At 44.7% G+C, this 20,302-nt stretch overlaps 1 protein-coding gene across 1 annotated transcript in view; it reads left to right on the top strand.

Moving 5' to 3' along the window:
- The first annotated feature begins 17,125 nt into the window (after window positions 1-17,125).
- Window positions 17,126-20,302, top strand: part of LOC115165028 (cell division cycle protein 20 homolog B) — a 26,337-nt gene continuing 23,160 nt past the window's right edge. Inside the window, exon 1 of the mRNA XM_029718045.1 lies at window positions 17,126-17,202. The gene's annotated coding sequence lies outside the window, so the exon portion shown is untranslated. The remainder of the gene's footprint in view (window positions 17,203-20,302) is intronic.

A 20,302-nucleotide genomic window follows, 5' to 3' on the forward strand; every position in this document is an offset into this window, starting at 1 on the left:
GAAGAAACCTAGAGAGGAACCAGGCTATGAGGGGTGGCCAGTCCTCTTCTGGCTGTGCCGGGTGGAGATTATAACAGCACATGGCCAAGATGTTCAAATGTTCATAAATGACCAGCAAGGTCAAATAATAATAATCACTAATAAACGTAATCACAAATATACGCTTGTTTCTCTCCAATGTTTGCAAGGAAAGTAAATTTAAACAAACACTGTATAGCCTTACAAAATGGTTAAAACTACAATTTTGATATCATGGATGGTCAGTCCTTGCATCCATACCGAAACAGGGTTAGGAAAGACGTTTTGTTATTGTTTAAACTGCTTATTGCAGTTTTAAGGAGGATTTAAGGGATAGTAAAGTGTAAATGAATTAAAGGACTATAAGTAAAGGGAAAGAAAGTAGAAGTTTATTATTATGTTTGTTAAGGCTTTCCTTTAAGGCTTTCCTTTCCATGTTTCAGGAGCAAAACAAACGTGACCCCAGCGACACTTGACCTGTAGGTCCTTGATCTGTCTGTCTGTCTGTCTGTCTGTCTGTCTGTCTGTCTGTCTGTCTGTCTGTCTGTCTGTCTGTCTGTCTGCCTGCCTGCCTGCCTGCCTGCCTGCCTGCCTGCCTGTCTGTCTGTCTGTCTGTCTGTCTGTCTGTCTGTCTGTCTGTCTGTCTGTCTGTCTGTCTGTCCGTGTTGTGGTCCTCTTGTCCTGGTTTCCTGTGACGTTTTGAGAAGGAAGCAAGGAGAAAGGTGGCAAGAAATTAGGGAATCGAGGTCAAGGGAAGACTTCCACGGGTGTGAGGGAGGTTAAGGGAAGGGGGAGGGAGGGTGAGGGAGGTTAAGGGAAGGGGGAGGGAGGGAGGGTGAGGGAGGGTAAGGGAAGGGGGGAGGGAGGGTGAGGGAGGTCAAGGGAAGGGGGAGGGAGGGTGAGGGAGGTTAAGGGAAGGGAAAGGGAGGGTGAGGGAGGTTAAGGGAAGGGGGAGGGAGGGTGAGGGAGGTTAAGGGAAGGGGGAGGGAGGGTGAGGGAGGTTAAGGGAAGGGGGAGGGAGGTTAAGGGAAGGGGGAGGGAGGGTGAGGGAGGTTAAGGGAAGGGAGGGTGAGGGAGATTAAGGGAAGGGAGGGTGAGGGAGGTTAAGGGAAAGGGAAGGGAGGTTAAGGGAAGGGGAAGGGAGGGTGAGGGAGGTTAAGGGAAGGGGGAGGGAGGGTGAGGGAGGTTAAGGGAAGGGGGAGGGAGGGTGAGGGAGGTTAAGGGAAGGGAGGGTGAGGGAGATTAAGGGAAGGGAGGGTGAGGGAGGTTAAGGGAAGGGTGGGTGAGGGAGGTTAAGGGAAGGGAAAGGGAGGGTGAGGCTGTCCAGAGGTGAACATCAGACCACACGAGGACACCTGTTCAAACTCCTAAGCCTTAAGGTGTGTTTGCCTAAGGCCTCTGGAAACAAGACATGAGCAGGGCATGATTTACAGGACTGTTACTGAAGGAAGTATTGTTTGAGGAGAATTTAACAGCCCGAGGGAAGGAGTGAGGAAAGGAGGAGATAAGTTATAGAGACTGAGACCTGAAAACCACAATCTCTGTTAACTGGATTTATCGAGTTGTGTTGAAACATGAAAACAATCAGGTGCTGGACATCCTCCACCCCCCCCCCCCCCCCCCCCCTCCCAATAAAAAACTGGTTTACCAAGACGCACTACAGACAATGTTTCAATCCCACTGGGATGGATGTGTCTTCAAACGGTTGTTTACCAGGTGCTTGAAGTGGGCTGAGAGACTACAGAGCTACTTGGATGAGGGAGGCAAGGAGGAGATAAAAGGAGACATACTTAGTCTGAGACCTGACAATCACTGCACTGCGTAGGCCCTGTATCAACCAATCACTGCACTTCGTAGGTCCTGTATCAACCAATCACTGCACTGCGTAGGCCCTGTATCAACCAATCACTGCACTGCGTAGGTCCTGTATCAACCAATCACTGCACTGCGTAGGTCCTGTATCAACCAATCACTGCACTGCGTAGGCCCTGTATCAACCAATCACTGCACTGCGTAGGTCCTGTATCAACCAATCACTGCACTGCGTAGGTCCTGTATCAACCAATCACTGCACTGCGTAGGTCCTGTATCAACCAATCACTGCACTGCGTAGGCCCTGTATCAACCAATCACTGCATTCATTGCATAGGCCGTGTATCAACCAATCACTGCACTGCATAGGCCCTGTATCAATCAATCACTGCACTGCATAGGCCGTGTATCAACCAATCACTGCACTGCATAGGCCGTGTATCAACCAATCACTGCGCTGCAGAGGTCCTGTATCAACCAATCACTGCATTGCATAGGCCGTGTATCAACCAATCACTGCATTGCATAGGCCCTGTATCAACCAATCACTGCACTGCATAGGCCCTGTATCAACCAATCACTGCACTGCATAGGCCGTGTATCAACCAATCACTGCGCAGCAGAGGTCCTGTATCAACCAATCACTGCACTGCATAGGCCGTGTATCAACCAATCACTGCGCTGCAGAGGTCCTGTATCAACCAATCACTGCACTGCATAGGCCCTGTATCAACCAATCACTGCATTGCATAGGCCGTGTATCAACCAATCACTGCACTGCATAGGCCGTGTATCAACCAATCACTGCACTGCATAGGCCGTGTATCAACCACTCACTGCACTGCATAGGCCGTGTATCAACCAATCACTGCACTGCATAGGTCCTGTATCAACCAATGAGTTCATGCAGTTCTGCTGCAGGTGAATATAACAAAGAAACACTTAGACTCCCATAGGACTCCTACTGAATTGGTATTCCAGTTCCTCAATTCCATTTCATTTTTTGGGGGGGGGGGGGGGGTCATCAAACATTCCAATTCTGACTGACAATATTTGATTAACTTTTTTTAAAGCATCTCACAGCTGACCTTGATAACGTTCGTCTCGGCCTAACAACTGGCCGACAGCGTCTTTATGTGCGTCTGCTTCCTGAACCATCAGACATTACAACATGTATCAGTGATAACCAGCGTGCCGTTGGACACACGCAGGTACCCACCTCAAACTTCTTATCGTATTTCATGGTAACGTTTGTTCAGCAAATCAAAACACTGACCACAACATTTACAACACTTTCCCAATATCGTGAAACTGGGAGATCTCTTGTTTGCTCATCTGATTCTTCGTTCAACTGAGGGTTTGATCCACATTGTCACCTTGAATTTTTACCGCTGTCTTATCACTGTTGGAGTATAGGAGTTATCACACACACACACACCACACACACACACACACACACACACACACACCACACACACACACACACACACACACACACACACACACACACACACACACACACTTATGATCGAGATATCAGTTCAGACGAACCAGCGTTGGGCCACTGTTTGACTAGGCAATATGTAGGTATTTCTGAGCAAGATAAACCTTAAACCCACAAGACTATTGAGGTTTGGATCTCATGTTATATGTTACTGACTGTATGTATCAGAGCTGACCAGACAGTAGAGAACATGGTATCAGAGCTGACCAGTCAATAGAGAACATGGTATCAGAGCTGACCAGTCAATAGAGAACATGGTATCAGAGCTGACCAGTCAATAGAGAACATGGTATCAGAGCTGACCAGTCAGTAGAGAACATGGTATCAGAGTGACCAGACAATAGAGAACATGGTATCCGAAGCTGACCAGTCAATAGAGAACATGGTATCAGAGCTGACCAGACAATAGAGAACATGGTATCAGAGCTGACCAGTCAATAGAGAACATGGTATCAGAGCTGACCAGACAATAGAGAACATGGTATCAGAGCTGACCAGTCAATAGAGAACATGGTATCAGAGCTGACCAGACAGTAGAGAACATGGTATCAGAGCTGACCAGTCAATAGAGAACATGGTATCAGAGCTGACCAGGTCAATAGAGAACATGGTATCAGAGCTGACCAGTCAATAGAGAACATGGTATCAGAGGCTGACCATCAATAGAGAACATGGTATCAGAGCTGACCAGTCAATAGAGAACATGGTATCAGAGCTGACCAGACAATAGAGAACATGGTATCAGAGCTGACCAGTCAGTAGAGAACATGGTATCAGAGCTGACCAGTCAATAGAGAACATGGTATCAGAGCTGACCGAGTCAATAGAGAACATGGTATCCAGAGCTGACACTAGTCAATAGAGAACATGGTATCAGAGCTGACCAGACAATAGAGAACATGGTATCAGAGCTGACCAGTCAATAGAGAACATGGTATCAGAGCTGACCAGTCAATAGAGAACATGGTATCAGAGCTGACCCAGTCAATAGAGAACATGGTATCAGAGCTGACCAGACAATAGAGAACATGGTATCAGAGCTGACCAGTCAATAGAGAACATGGTATCAGAGCTGACCAGTCAATAGAGAAACATGGTATCAGAGCTGACCAGTCAATAGAGAACATGGTATCAGAGCTGACCAGTCAGTAGAGAACATGGTATCAGAGCTGACCAGTCAGTAGAGAACATGGTATCAGAGCTGAACCAGTCAATAGAGAACATGGTATCAGAGCTGACCAGTCAATAGAGAAACATGGTATGTATCAGAGCTGACCAGACAGTAGAGAACATGGTATCAGAGCTGACCAGTCAATAGAGACATGGTATCAGAGCTGACCAGTCAATAGAGAACATGGTATCAGAGCTGACCAGTCAGTAGAGAACATGGTATCAGAGCTGACCAGTCAGTAGAGAACATGGTATCAGAGCTGACCAGTCAATAGAGAACATGGTATCAGAGCTGACCAGTCAATAGAGAACATGGTATCAGAGCTGACCAGTCAATAGAGAACATGGTATCAGAGCTGACCAGTCAATAGAGAACATGGTATCAGAGCTGACCAGTCAATAGAGAACATGGTATCAGAGCTGACCAGTCAATAGAGAACATGGTATCAGAGCTGACCAGTCAGTAGAGAACATGGTATCAGAGCTGACCAGTCAGTAGAGAACATGGTATCAGAGCTGACCAGTCAATAGAGAACATGGTATCAGAGCTGACCAGTCAGTAGAGAACATGGTATCAGAGCTGACCAGTCAGTAGAAAACATGGTATCAGAGCTGACCAGTCAGTAGAGAACATGGTATCAGAGCTGACCAGACAATAGAGAACATGGTATCAGCGCTGACCAGACAATAGAGAACATGGTATCAGAGCTGACCAGACAATAGAGAACATGGTATCAGAGCTGACCAGTCAATAGAGAACATGGTATCAGAGCTGACCAGTCAGTAGAGAACATGGTATCAGAGCTGACAGTCAGTAGAGAACATGGTATCAGAGCTGACCAGTCAATAGAGAACATGGTATCAGAGCTGACCAGTCAATAGAGAACATGGTATCAGAGCTGACCAGTCAATAGAGAACATGGTATCAGAGCTGACCAGTCAGTAGAGAACATGGTATCAGAGCTGACCAGACAATAGAGAACATGGTATCAGAGCTGACCAGACAGTAGAGAACATGGTATCAGAGCTGACCAGTCAATAGAGAACATGGTATCAGAGCTGACCAGTCAATAGAGAACATGGTATCAGAGCTGACCAGTCAGTAGAGAACATGGTATCAGAGCTGACCAGTCAGTAGAGAACATGGTATCAGAGCTGACCAGACAATAGAGAACATGGTATCAGAGCTGACGAGTCAATAGAGAACATGGTATCAGAGCTGACCAGTCAATAGAGAACATGGTATCAGAGCTGACCAGACAATAGAGAACATGGTATCAGAGCTGACCAGACAATAGAGAACATGGTATCAGAGCTGACGAGTCAGTAGAGAACATGGTATCAGAGCTGACCAGTCAGTAGAGAACATGGTATCAGAGCTGACCAGTCAATAGAGAACATGGTATCAGAGCTGACCAGTCAGTAGAGAACATGGTATCAGAGCTGACCAGTCAATAGAGAACATGGTATCAGAGCTGACCAGTCAATAGAGAACATGGTATCAGAGCTGACCAGTCAATAGAGAACATGGTATCAGAGCTGACGAGTCAATAGAGAACATGGTATCAGAGCTGACCAGTCAATAGAGAACATGGTATCAGAGCGACCAGACAATAGAGAACATGGTAATCAGGCTGACCAGTCAATAGAGAACATGGTATCAGAGCTGACCAGTCAATAGAGAACATGGTATCAGAGCTGACCAGTCAATAGAGAACATGGTATCAGAGCTGACCAGTCAATAGAGAACATGGTATCAGAGCTGACCAGTCATAGAGAACATGGTATCAGAGCTGACCAGTCAATAGAGAACATGGTATCAGAGCTGACCAGTCAATAGAGAACATGGTATCAGAGCTGACCAGTCAGTAGAGAACATGGTATCAGAGCTGACCAGTCAATAGAGAACATGGTATCAGAGCTGACCAGACAATAGAGAACATGGTATCAGAGCTGACCAGACAATAGAGAACATGGTATCAGAGCTGACCAGTCAATAGAGAACATGGTATCAGAGCTGACCAGTCAATAGAGAACATGGTATCAGAGCTGACCAGTCAATAGAGAACATGGTATCAGAGCTGACCAGTCAATAGAGAACATGGTATCAGAGCTGACCAGTCAATAGAGAACATGGTATCAGAGCTGACCAGTCAATAGAGAACATGGTATCAGAGCTGACCAGTCAATAGAGAACATGGTATCAGAGCTGACCAGTCATAGAGAACATGGTATCAGAGCTGACCAGTCAATAGAGAACATGGTATCAGAGCTGACCAGTCAATAGAGAACATGGTATCAGAGCTGACCAGTCATAGAGAAACAGTAATCAGAGCTGACCAGTAAGTAGAGAACATGGTATCAGAGCGACCAGTCAATAGAGAACATGGTATCAGAGCTGACCAGTCAATAGAGAACATGGTATCAGAGCGACCCAGTCAATAGAGAACATGTATCAGAGCTGACCAGTCAATAGAGAACATGGTATCAGAGCTGACCAGTCAATAGAGAACATGGTATCAGAGCTGACCTGTCAATAGAGAAACATGGTATCAGAGCTGACCAGTCAATAGAGAACATGGTATCAGAGCTGACCAGTCAATAGAGAACATGGTATCAGAGCTGACCAGTCAGATAGAGAACATGGTATCAGAGCTGACCAGTCAATAGAGAACATGGTATCAGAGCTGACCAGTCAATAGAGAACATGGTATCAGAGCTGACCAGTCAATAGAGAACATGGTATCAGAGCTGACCAGTCAATAGAGAACATGGTATCAGAGCTGACCAGTCAATAGAGAACATGGTATCAGAGCTGACCAGTCAGTAGAGAACATGGTATCAGAGCTGACGAGTCAATAGAGACATGGTTATCAGAGCTGACCAGTCAGTAGAGAACATGGTATCAGAGCTGACCAGTCAATAGAGAACATGGTATCAGAGCTGACCAGTCAGTAGAGAACATGGTATCAGAGCTGACCAGTCAATAGAGAACATGGTATGAGAGCTAACCAGTCAATAGAGAACATGGTATCAGAGCTGACCAGTCAATAGAGAACATGGTATCAGAGCTGACCAGTCAATAGAGAACATGGTATCAGAGCTGACCATCAATAGAGAACATGGTATCAGAGCTGACCAGTCAGTAGAGAACATGGTATCAGAGCTGACCAGTCAATAGAGAACTGGTATCAGAGCTGACCAGTCAATAGAGAACATGGTATCAGAGCTGACCAGTCAATAGAGAACATGGTATCAGAGCTGACCAGTCAATAGAGACCTGGTATCAGAGCTGACAGTCAATAGAGAACATGGTATCAGAGCTGACCAGGACAATAGAGAACATGGTATCAGAGCTGACCAGTCAATAGAGAACATGCGTATCAGAGCTGACCAGTCAATAGAGAACATGGTATCAGAGCTGACAGACAATAGAGAACATGGTATCAGAGCTGACCAGTCAATAGAGAACATGGTATCAGAGCTGACCAGTCAATAGAGAACATGGTATCAGAGCTGACAGTCAGTAGAGAACATGGTATCAGAGCTGACCAGTCAATAGAGAACATGGTATCAGAGCTGACCAGTCAATAGAGAACATGGTATCAGAGCTGACCAGACAATAGAGAACATGGTATCAGAGCTGACCAGTCAATAGAGAACATGGTATCAGAGCTGACCAGTCAATAGAGAACATGGTATCAGAGCTGACCAGTCAATAGAGAACATGGTATCAGAGCTGACCAGTCAATAGAGAACATGGTATCAGAGCTGACAGACAATAGAGAACATGGTATCAGAGCTGACCAGTCAATAGAGAACATGAGTATCAGAGCTGACCAGTCAATAGAGAACATGGTATCAGAGCTGACCAGACAATAGAGAACATGGTATCAGAGCTGACCAGACAATAGAGAACATGGTATCAGAGCTGACCAGTCAATAGAGCAATGGTATCAGAGCTGACCAGACAATAGAGAACATGGTATCAGAGCTGACCAGACAATAGAGAACATGGTATCAGAGCTGACCAGACAATAGAGAACATGGTATCAGAGCTGACCAGTCAATAGAGAACATGGTATCAGAGCTGACCAGTCAGTAGAGAACATTGGTATCAGAGCTGACAGACAATAGAGAACATGGTATCAGAGCTGACCAGACAATAGAGAACATGGTATCAGAGCTGACCAGTCAATAGAGAACATGGTATCAGAGCTGACCAGTCAGTAGAGAACATGGTATCAGAGCTGACCAGACAGTAGAGAACATGGTATCAGAGCTGACCAGACAATAGAGAACATGGTATCAGAGCTGACCAGGACAATAGAGAACATGGTATCAGAGCTGACCAGACAATAGATAACATGGTATCAGAGCTGACCAGACAGTAGAGAACATGGTATCAGAGCTGACCAGACATAGAGAACATGGTATCAGAGCTGACCAGACAATAGAGAACATGGTATCAGAGCTGACCAGTCAATAGAGAACATGGTATCAGAGCTGACCAGTCAGTAGAGAACATGGTATCAGAGCTGACCAGACAGTAGAGAACATGGTATCAGAGCTGACCAGACAATAGAGAACATGGTATCAGAGCTGACCAGACAATAGAGAACATGGTATCAGAGCTGACCAGACAATAGAGAACATGGTATCAGAGCTGACAGTCAGTAGAGAACATGGTATCAGAGCTGACCAGTCAATAGAGAACATGGTATCCGCGCTGACCAGCCAGTAGAGAACCATGGTATCCGAGCTGAACCAGTCAATAGAGAACATGGTATCAGAGCTGACCAGTCAATAGAGAACATGGTCTGCAGAGTGACCAGTCAGTAGAGAACTTGGTATCAGAGATGACCAGTCAATAGAGAACATGGTATCAGAGCTGACCAGTCAAAGAGAAACATGATCAGAGCTGACCAGACAGTAGAGAAACATGGTATCAGAGCTGACCAGTCAATAGAGAACATGGTATCCGAGCTGACCAGTCAATAGAGAACATGGTATCAGAGCTGACCAGTCAATAGAGAACATGGTATCAGAGCTGACCAGTCACTAGAGAACATGGTATCAGAAGCTGCCAGTCAATAGAGACATGGTATCAGAGCTGACCAGTCAGTAGAGAACATGGTATCAGAGCTGACCAGTCAATAGAGAACATGGTATCAGAGCTGACCAGTCACTAGAGAACAAAACGGAAAGAACATCATGAGATATTTTTTTAACCCAGTAGTTTGGGGTCCTGGATGCTGATTGGCTGATAACCGTGGTATGTCAGACCGTATACCACATCTCCTCAGGTCTTATTGCTTAACGCCTGTAGCTGTAAGCCCTGAGATCAGGGGTCTTCAAATTGTTCTGCCCAGGAACCCCCTCCCAGGCAAACCAGTGACCCAGGAACCCCCCTCCCAGGCAAACCAGTGACCCAGGAACCCCCTCCCAGGCAAACCAGTGACCCAGGAACCCCCTCCCAGGCAAACCAGTGACCCAGGAACCCCCTCCCAGGCAAACCAGTGACCCAGGAACCCCCTCCCAGGCAAACCAGTGACCCAGGAACCCACTCCTGGGCAAACCAGTGACCCAGGAACCTCTCCCAGGCAAACCAGTGACCCAGGAACCCCCTCCCAGGCAAACCAGTGACCCAGGAACCCCCTCCCGGGCAAACCAGTGACCCAGGAACCCCCCTCCCCAGGCAAACCAGTGACCCAGGAACCTATCCCAGGCAAACCAGTGACCCCGAAGGAACCCCCTCCCAGGCAAACAGTGACCCAGGAACCCCCTCCCAGGCAAACCAGTGACCCAGGAACCCCCTCCCAGGCAAACCAGTGACCAGGAACCCCCCTCCCGGGCAACCCAGTGACCCCAGGAACCTTCTCCCAGGCAAACCAGTGACCCAGGACCCCCTCCAGGCCAAACAGTGACCCAGGAACACCCTCCTGAGCCAAACCAGTGACCCAGGGCCCCCGCCCAGCCAAACCAGTGACCCAGGGCCCCCACCCAGCCAAACCAGTGACCAGGGCCCCCGCCCAGCCAAACCAGTGACCCAGGGCCCCCGCCCAGCCAAACCAGTGACCCAGGAACCCCCTCCCGGGCAAACACAGTGACCCAGGAACCCCCTCCCGGGCAAACCTAGTGATCCAGGGGAACCCCCCCCCCTAATATGTTAGCAAAAATATGCGGTCTTGTCTTATCATCCAGTGAATGATAAAGGCAAGGAGAAGTAATCAATATTTTAAAACTAATACTTTCTCATTTTGACCTCCCCACATTATAACAGGAAGAGGAAGTGTGAGTCTATTTACTGGAAAGGTAACTCCAAACACATTACTGCTAAGAGAAGCTGTTTATCTGGTTAAACAAAGGTTAGCCATTTGTTGGAGAAAAAAAATGACTGTCCAAGTCAAGAAAGCTTACCAGCAGCCAGCGGCAAAAAAATGTATGTCACACACACACGCACGCACACATACACACACACACACACACACGCAACACACACACACACACGCACGCACGCACGCACGCACGCACGCACACACACACACACACACACACGCACACATACACACACACACACACGCACGCACACATACACACACACACACACACACACACACACACACCACACACACACACACACGAAGAGCTTGAGTTGGCTCTCTGCTGACGCCAACTGACAAACACAGGACTGACCCTAAAATGACCCTGCCATGGTACTGTTCTGAGAGATATGATAGGGATATACACTGACTATAACCAAACATTAGGAATACTTTCCTAATATTGAGTTGCAACTGCCATTTTTCCCCTCAGAATAGCCTCAATTCGTCGGGGGCATGGACTCTACATGGTGTTGAAGGCGTTCCATAAGGATTCTGGCCCTTGTTGACTCCAATGCTTCCCACAGTTGGCTGGATGTCCTTTGGGTGGTGGACCATTCTTGATACATACAGGAAACTGTTGAGGGTGAAAAAACAGCAGCGCTGCAGTTCTTGACACAAACCGTTGCGCCTGGCACCTACTACCATACCCCGTTCAAAGGCCACTTACTTAAAAAAGAAATTGTCTTGCCCATTCACCCTCTGAATGGCACACATACACAATCCATGTCTCAACTGTCTTAAGAATTAAAAATCCTTCTTTAACCCGTCTCCTCCCCTTCATCTACACTGATTTGAAGTGTATTTAACAGGTGACATCAATAAGGGATCATAGCTTTCACCTGGATTCACCTGGTCAGTCTGTCAGGGAAAAGAGCAGGTGTTCATAATGTTTGTACATTCAGTGTAATATGTACAGAGACAATATTTCTGTGATGACGTTGTTATAAAATAGAAAATAATAATTTTATTTACACTTTTTTTTTTACATTCCCATGCCTTGCCTAAAAATATGTTATTTTCTGGGTATAGACTACAGTTTGTTCCTTTTGCATCTTGTCAAGAATGAGGAATACAAATCCAAACTAAAACATGAAACCGCCTGTGTATTTCACCCCTTTTTGTAAAATATTTTCCGACTCCCTTTCACATGGCTCTGAATAGTTTAAATTGTTTAATGATTTATGGTGATTATGTTTTAGGTTCATGGAAGCGTCTATCACATTTTCAAGAATAGTCTATGGAAATGTTCGCCGTTAGTATCCTTGATGCCGGTGTAAATCAAACAGGACGCTTGCTGTCAGAAATAAATGACTTGCCTTCACCCGTTAATAAAACTACTTTAGGGTCAGACCCCCCCCCCCCAAAAAAACACATGAACGCCAAAGCGTGACTTTCCTTGAGCCATTGTTCTAGCAAACAAATCCGTTTCTCGTTGATAAGCCCTCGGAATAAAGCAAGGCGCAGCAGTTTGACACAGCTTGTTGGTGACAAGTTCTACGGTTACCGCCAAACTGCGGGAGAGAATGCGGGAAAGTGACAATACGTTTCCAACGCAACTTAATAAGAAAACACTTTAAAAAAAAAAAGTAGCTTGAGAGACAAATAAACGTCAGGCTATATTAGTCTATAGATTTAATCAGTAACTAATGCCGCTGTCGGTGATGAGAAGAAGAAGGATGATGATGATGATGATGATGATAGAGCTGGCGATGATAAAGATACACGTGATAATGATGATGATTAAATCCCATGCCATCACTATAAATGACATTATAAGGAAAGCATCTGTTGTCTCTCCTGTCATTGAGGGTACCTGTTACACCCAGGCCGAGGCTGATCTCAGGCTGAGGGGAAAATAGGAAGTGGCAGGTGGCGGTTTAAAACATGAACCGTCTCTCTTCCCGCAGTTCGCGCCCTTCAGCACTCAGAGCGGGAGCTCCGGTCCGGTTGATTCATGAGGGAGTCATAGAGACCCGCGGGCAACAGACTAGACAATTATATTGATATCCAAATATTCACACTTTATTTCTGTGTCATTTTTATAGCCTAGTTTACAGCCGATATTAATGAATAGCCTAGTAATAACGATAATAGTAGTAATAATAGCCTAATATGCCTAATTGATTCGTCAACATTGTATTGATTCGTAAAAACACTCTGAAAAATAACATGTTTTAGGGGTTCTTCAAATTGAAACTGGGGGGAACCTCTTTTAATGGTTCCTCGGAGAACCTTTTGAAGAACCTTTTGGGGTACATTTTTTATTACCCGCCTCTCCTCCTCTTATTATATTAATTAATAATACGCATAACATAACAACTATAACACAATATTTTAGTAGTCAGTGTTTATTATGAATTTAGTGGCAAAGCAGAATAAACAAAAATCCTAACATGAGCAGAACCCCAAGTCCAATAGGTTTATCCTCTGGCCTGTTGATGTTAATGTGGTGATGTTAATGTGTTAATGTGGTGATGTTAATGTGGTGATGTTAATGTGGTGATGTTAATGTGGTGATGTGGTGATGTTAATGTGGTGATGTTAATGTGGTAATGTGGTGATGTTAATGTGGTGATGTTAATGTGGTGATGTTAATGTGTTAATGTGGTGATGTGTTAATGTGGTGATGTGGTGATGTTAATGTGGTGATGTTAATGTGGTGATGTTAATGTGGTGATGTTAATGTGGTGATGTTAATGTGGTGATGTTAATGTGGTGATGTGGTGATGTGGTGATGTGGTGATGTTAATGTGGTGATGTTAATGTGGTGATGTTAATGTGGTGATGTTAATGTGGTGATGTTAATGTGGTGATGTTAATGTGTTAATGTGGTGATGTTAATGTGGTGATGTGGTGATGTTAATGTGGTGATGCTAATGTGGTGATGTGGTGATGTTAATGTGGTGATGTTAATGTGGTGATGTGGTGATGTTAATGTGGTGATGTGGTGATGTTAATGTGGTGATGTTAATGTGGTGATGTGGTGATGTTAATGTGGTGATGTTAATGTGTTAATGTGGTGATGTGGTGATGTTAATGTGGTGATGTTAATGTGGTGATGTTAATGTGGTGATGTTAATGTGGTGATGTTAATGTGGTGATGTTAATGTGGTGATGTGGTGATGTGGTGATGTTAATGTGGTGATGTTAATGTGGTGATGTTAATGTGGTGATGTTAATGTGTTAATGTGGTGATGTTAATGTGGTGATGTTAATGTGGTGATGTTAATGTGTTGATGTTAATGTGGTGATGTTAATGTGGTGATGTTAATGTGGTGATGTTAATGTGGTGATGTGGTGATGTTAATGTGGTGATGTTAATGTGGTGATTAATGTGGTGATGTTAATGTGGTGATGTTAATGTGTTAATGTGGGGATGTTAATGTGGTGATGTTAATGTGGTGATGTTAATGTGGTGATGTGGTGATGTGGTGATGTTAATGTGGTGATGTTAATGTGGTGATGTTAATGTGGTGATGTGGTGATGTGGTGATGTTAATGTGGTGATGTTAATGTGGTGATGTTAATGTGGTGATGTGGTGATGTTAATGTGGTGATGTTAATGTGGTGATGTTAATGTGGTGATGTTAATGTGGTGATGTTAATGTGGTGATGTTAATGTGGTGATGTTAATGTGGTGATGTTAATGTGGTGATGTTAATGTGGTGATGTTAATGTGGTGATGTTAATGTGTTAATGTGGGGATGTTAATGTGGTGATGTTAATGTGGTGATGTTAATGTGGTGATGTGGTGATGTGGTGATGTTAATGTGGTGATGTTAATGTGGTGATGTTAATGTGGTGATGTTAATGTGGTGATGTTAATGTGGTGATGTGGTGATGTGGTGATGTTAATGTGGTGATGTTAATGTGGTGATGTTAATGTGGTGATGTTAATGTGGTGATGTTAATGTGGTGATGTTATGTTAATGTGGGGATGTTAATGTGTTAATGTGGTGATGTGGTGATGTTAATGTGGTGATGTTAATGTGGTGATGTTAATGTGGTGATGTTAATGTGGTGATGTTAATGTGGTGATGTGGTGATGTGGTGATGTTAATGTGGTGATGTGGTGATGTTAATGTGGTGATGTTAATGTGGTGATGTGGTGATGTTAATGTGGTGATGTTAATGTGTTAATGTGGTGATGTTAATGTGGTGATGTTAATGTGGTGATGTTAATGTGGTGATGTTAATGTGTTAATGTGGTGATGTTAATGTGGTGATGTTAATGTGGTGATGTTAATGTGGTGATGTTAATGTGGTGATGTGGTGATGTTAATGTGGTGATGTTAATGTGGTGATGTGTTGATGTTAATGTGGTGATGTTAATGTGGTGATGTTAATGTGGTGATGTTAATGTGGTGATGTTAATGTGGTGATGTTAATGTGGTGATGTTAATGTGTTAATGTGGTGATGTTAATGTGGTGACGTTAATGTGGTGATGTTAATGTGTTAATGTGGTGATGTGGTGATGTTAATGTGGTGATGTTATTGTGTTAATGTGGTGATGTGGTGATGTTAATGTCTTGATGTTCTCTGTATCCATAGACAGAATGAATCTGCAGTGCTTGGTGATTGATCAGATTTCCTGTTATATTCATCAGAGGTGTACGGAGGGAGGAGGGAAGTCCTGTCAATCCCAAAAAACATAGCGGTTATACAGATATGATTAAACAAAACACATACACATGACACTATTCACACCTTGGGTTTTGTGGTAAATGTGAATGAGAAAAACTGCTTTATGAATGAGTTTACATACCTTGTCCATACTGTAGAGGCCTATGGGATATTCATTGAAGAGGTAAGGAAGAAGGATGGTAAATGTGCTCTGCATAATAACATAACAATACCAATTGACTTACCTTTGTGTGCCTCCTCGTCTGTTTGACTGCAGACACAGACACTAAAGTGAGCAGTTCAGTCATCTGCACCCAATACAGCTAGCCTTCAGCATATTCTTAAAGCCTACATATTCTTACCTCTTTGTTGACTGATATCCATTGAATTGTGTCCATTTTCTGTTTTTAGAAAGATATGCCCAAATATGAATAGACACATAGTGTCATCAGAAAACAATATAAATGTATATCACACAAGGGTCAAACCTTAACCTTAATAAATTGAGGAGATCTTTACATTTCTCAGTTTAAGTGGCTAAACCTGCTCTCCTTTAAAATTAAAATTAAAATGTTTCAGTTGGGCAGTTAGGTTCCTGCAAAGAACCCATCCACCAATCAAGGAGGTTCCTCGATGAACCATTACGGGGTTCTTGGAAGAACCTTTTAGGGGCCATTTTCAGTGCCAAGAACCCTATAAGGTTCTTCAGAGAACTTTGAGGATCTAAGAAGAACCCTTGTTGAGTGTAATAATAATAACAGGCTATTGTCTATTTTAAGTCTATGTCTTCTATCTCATGGGTTACATTATTTAATATAGGCCTTCTATAGGCTGTTTTATCACTTCCTATAACATCTTTTTGGGATCGAAATGTGTGTGTGTGTTTGGTGTGTGTGTGTGTGTGTGTGTGTGTGTGTGTGTGTGTGTGTGTGTGTGTGTATGTGTGTGTGTGTGAGTGAGCTAGTCTACAATAAAGCATGCAGGAATGTCCAAAAAATGAATTAGGGGCCTTACAGAATTGCAGAACATGTTCGATTGATTTTAAATCACCACTGATAATTCTGACCTGTTTAAAAATAAATTAGGACGCTATTCTCTATAAACCGCGCCAAGACCTTTAAAACGTTGCCGCGTTGCCGCGTTGCGCTCTGTTTGACTTTAGATCAGATATTGTTTCACTGTTATTATATGTGTCGGTCTCCAGGGAAACTAGGACGCCTCTACAGAGGGAAACCCTGCCGGTGTCGGGGGATCACCTCCCTATCCACCAATGGTGAGCCGAGGAACAGACTTCCCGCTCCGGCATCCGCCCCTGCAGTGTATTTAGGAACTACGAAGCACAGTCACAAAACAGGTGCACATTCAGCCACGGTGGATTGAAAGGGTGACAAGTTAGGCTACTACTGTCAGTCAGTAAAGTTCGCAAGAGTATTTTTTTTTAGCTAATATGGACTGGAAGTTGAATAGATATTCTCGTTTTAAAGTGAAATCCGAGGACCACGGTTGCTTTGGGTAAGTTTAAGTCCACCTACTGCTGTGTGGTGCGTAATTGTGGGCGTGAACGTCGACTGGTGAACGCAATGTAAACTGTTGTTTTTATTCTACCGGTCAGGAGAACATCACGAGGGAGACTCCTGGTGGATTTCAGGACGAAGAGGAGACATTCCCCCGTTCCTGCAACACAAGAGGTAAGGTGGTGATATCAATCATTTTATAACATAGGCTAGTATAACTCTACTTTGATGTGCCACAATACAATGAAGAAGACACGGAGTAAATCATAGTTAATCAGTTTGTTTTAAACATATCAGTGGACAGGAAAGGACAGGAGAAGAAGACATGAAAGCGTGGGATAGAAGAGTGGGAGAGGAGAGGAGAGAGAAGAGACAGAGGTGAGGAGAGGAGGAAGAGAACAGAGGTGAGGAGAGGAGGAGAGAACAGAGGTGAGGAGAGGAGGAGCGAACAGAGGTGAGGAGGAGGAGGAGAGAACAGAAAAAGCAGGGAGAGGGGTGGAGAGGATGGTGACAGTGTGGCAGTGTACCGCTGCTAGCTGTGCTAATGTGATTGACAGCTGTCAGCTACACTCCTCACTGTTGCTGTCCTGAAGCAGTGCCCCCGCCAACTTTAACAGACAGGCCAGACACAGAGACAGGCAGACAGACACGGAGACAGGCAGACCGACAGGCCACACAGACCCAGAGACAGACAGGCAGGGCAGGCAGGCATGCACCTTAAAACTTTATTTTTTTAATACAAAAATAATATTTTGGTTTCTCAGACTAACACAAGTGCCAGTTTAGATGGTAACAAGATTGAAGTCCTCCTGTGGGCTGGGCGGGGGTCTGGTGTGTAAAGCTGATTTGAGTGTGGCCAGCAGATGTCAAAGAAGCAGGCTGGCAGAGACAGAAACAACAAGTAGTCCCTGAAGTCAAAACATCTTCCGTTTATTACAAGGTGCTGGGCTGTATTTCATCAATGAATAGGCAGCAGACAGAACGTTATGATGTAATTAGTTATGAGATAGTGGTGGAAATTAGAACCTAAAGCTGGCTGTCCCTAAAGGAGAATCCTTTTCGTTCCAGGTAGAACCCCTTTGGGTTCCATGTAGAACCCCTCTGTGGAAAGGGTTCTACATGGAACCCAAAAGGGTTCTTCAAAGGGTTCTAAATGGATCCCAAAAGGGTTCTTCAAAGGGTTCTAAATGGAACCCAAAAGGGTTCTTCAAAGGGTTCTACATGGAACCCAAAAGGGTTCTTCAAAGGGTTCTACATGGAACCCAAAAGGGTTCTTCAAAGGGGAACAGCCAAAGAACCCTTTTAGGTTCTAGATAGTATCTTTTGGTTGTGTGTATTATATCATTTGTATTTGGTCAGTAGGTTGTGTGTATTATATCATTTGTATTTGGTCAGTAGGTTGTGTGTATTATATCATTTGTATTTGGTCAGTAGGTTGTGTGTATTATATCATTTGTATTTGGTCAGTAGGTTGTGTGTATTATATCATTTGTATTTGGTCAGTAGGTTGTGTAATGTAACGTGATTGGTCAGTAGGCAGTGTAATGTAACGTGATTGGTCAGTAGGCAGTGTAATGTCGGGTTGACTTTAGTGATTTGATTGGTTGAGAGTTGTTCAACATGTGATTGGTTAGTAAGCAGTGTAATGTAACATGATTGGTTAGGTAAGCCGTGTAACGTAACGTGATTGGTTAGTAGGCAGTGTAACGTTAGCTGACTGTTTTCTCATTTGTCAGCTCACGCTACAGTTGCTCCCTAACCTCTCACCCGAAACTCTCCGCCTCCACCCGCCAAGGATTAACCCACCTGGATGGGCGTGATGCATACAGGCCTTTTTTTTTCCAACCCTGCACTAACACACCTGATTCTACTAATCTGTCTTCTCTTTGTCGCTTTGGTTAGCTGCATAAGGTGTGATAGTGCAGGGCTGGAGCCCTAGTGGCTCTCCAGGAAGAGGGTTGGCCGCCCCTGCCTTCTCTTCTGTTGGGATTGGGCGGCTGGGAGGCAGTGTCTTGTTAGCTGATTGGTTTGTTTTACCAGCTTACCTGGTACTGCCCTCTAGCTGTCCATGTAAACCATCACTGGTCATTTGATTTCACCATCTCCGATGGCTGTACAGTACAGCAGAGATCATCAACCAGACTCAGCCATGGGACCATTCTTTTTTTAATGTTGAGTGGATGATTGGGGGCCTGAACATAATTACAAATCATTTGTAGACTGCAAATGGACCACAAGAAGCTCAAACAGATATTATATTTGACTAAAACATAATCATTTCAAACCTTGCTTACATTTGTATACGATCACGTACTGGTCCCGTGTGGCTCAGTTGGTAGAGGATGGTGTTTGCAACGCCAGGGTTGTGGGCTCGATTCCCACGGGGGACCAGTACGGGGGAAAAAAATGTATGAAATGAAATGTATGCATTCACTACTGTAAGTTGCTCTGGATAAGAGCGTCTGCTAAATGACTTAAATGTAATCATGTCTCTCTGTTATGCGTGGGAATAATTCAGATTTCCAAAATTAAAATCTCTTGGAGCTGATTTCCTGGTGTGTTACAGTCTTTAATGGAGTTGATTTCCTGGTGTGTTACAGTCTTTAATGGAGCTGATTTCCTGGTGTGTTACAGTCTTTAATGTCAAGCAACAAATACAAAATTATATATATATATTTTTTTTAAAGTTAGCTCATTAAACTTGGGCTGATGGTGCCTGCATCTGATGGTCAGTCTCAGCAGAGAGAGAGAGAGCAGCAGACTGATGGTCAGTCTCAGCAGAGGGAGAGAGCAGCAGACTGATGGTCAGTCTCAGCAGAGAGAGAGAGCAGCAGACTGATGGTCAGTCTCAGCAGAGGGAGAGAGCAGCAGACTGATGGTCAGTCTCAGCAGAGGGAGAGAGCAGCAGCAGACTGATGGTCAGTCTCAGCAGAGGGAGAGAGCAGCAGGCTGAGGGTCAGTCTCAGCAGAGGGGAGCGAGCAGCAGGCTGAGGGTCAGTCTCAGCAGAGGGAGCGAGCAGCAGGCTGAGGGTCAGTCTCAGCAGAGGGAGAGAGCAGCAGGCTGAGGGTCAGTCTCAGCAGAGGGAGAGAGCAGCAGACTGATGGTCAGTCTCAGCAGAGGGAGAGAGCAGCAGACTGATGGTCAGTCTCAGCAGAGAGAGAGCAGCAGACTGATGGTCAGTCTCAGCAGAGAGAGGAGAGAGCAGCAGGCTGAGGGTCAGTCTCAGCAGAGGGAGCGAGCAGCAGACTGATGGTCAGTCTCAGCAGAGGGAGA

Source organism: Salmo trutta, chromosome 27 (genome assembly GCF_901001165.1).
Source record: "Salmo trutta chromosome 27, fSalTru1.1, whole genome shotgun sequence".
NCBI lineage: Eukaryota > Metazoa > Chordata > Actinopteri > Salmoniformes > Salmonidae > Salmo > Salmo trutta.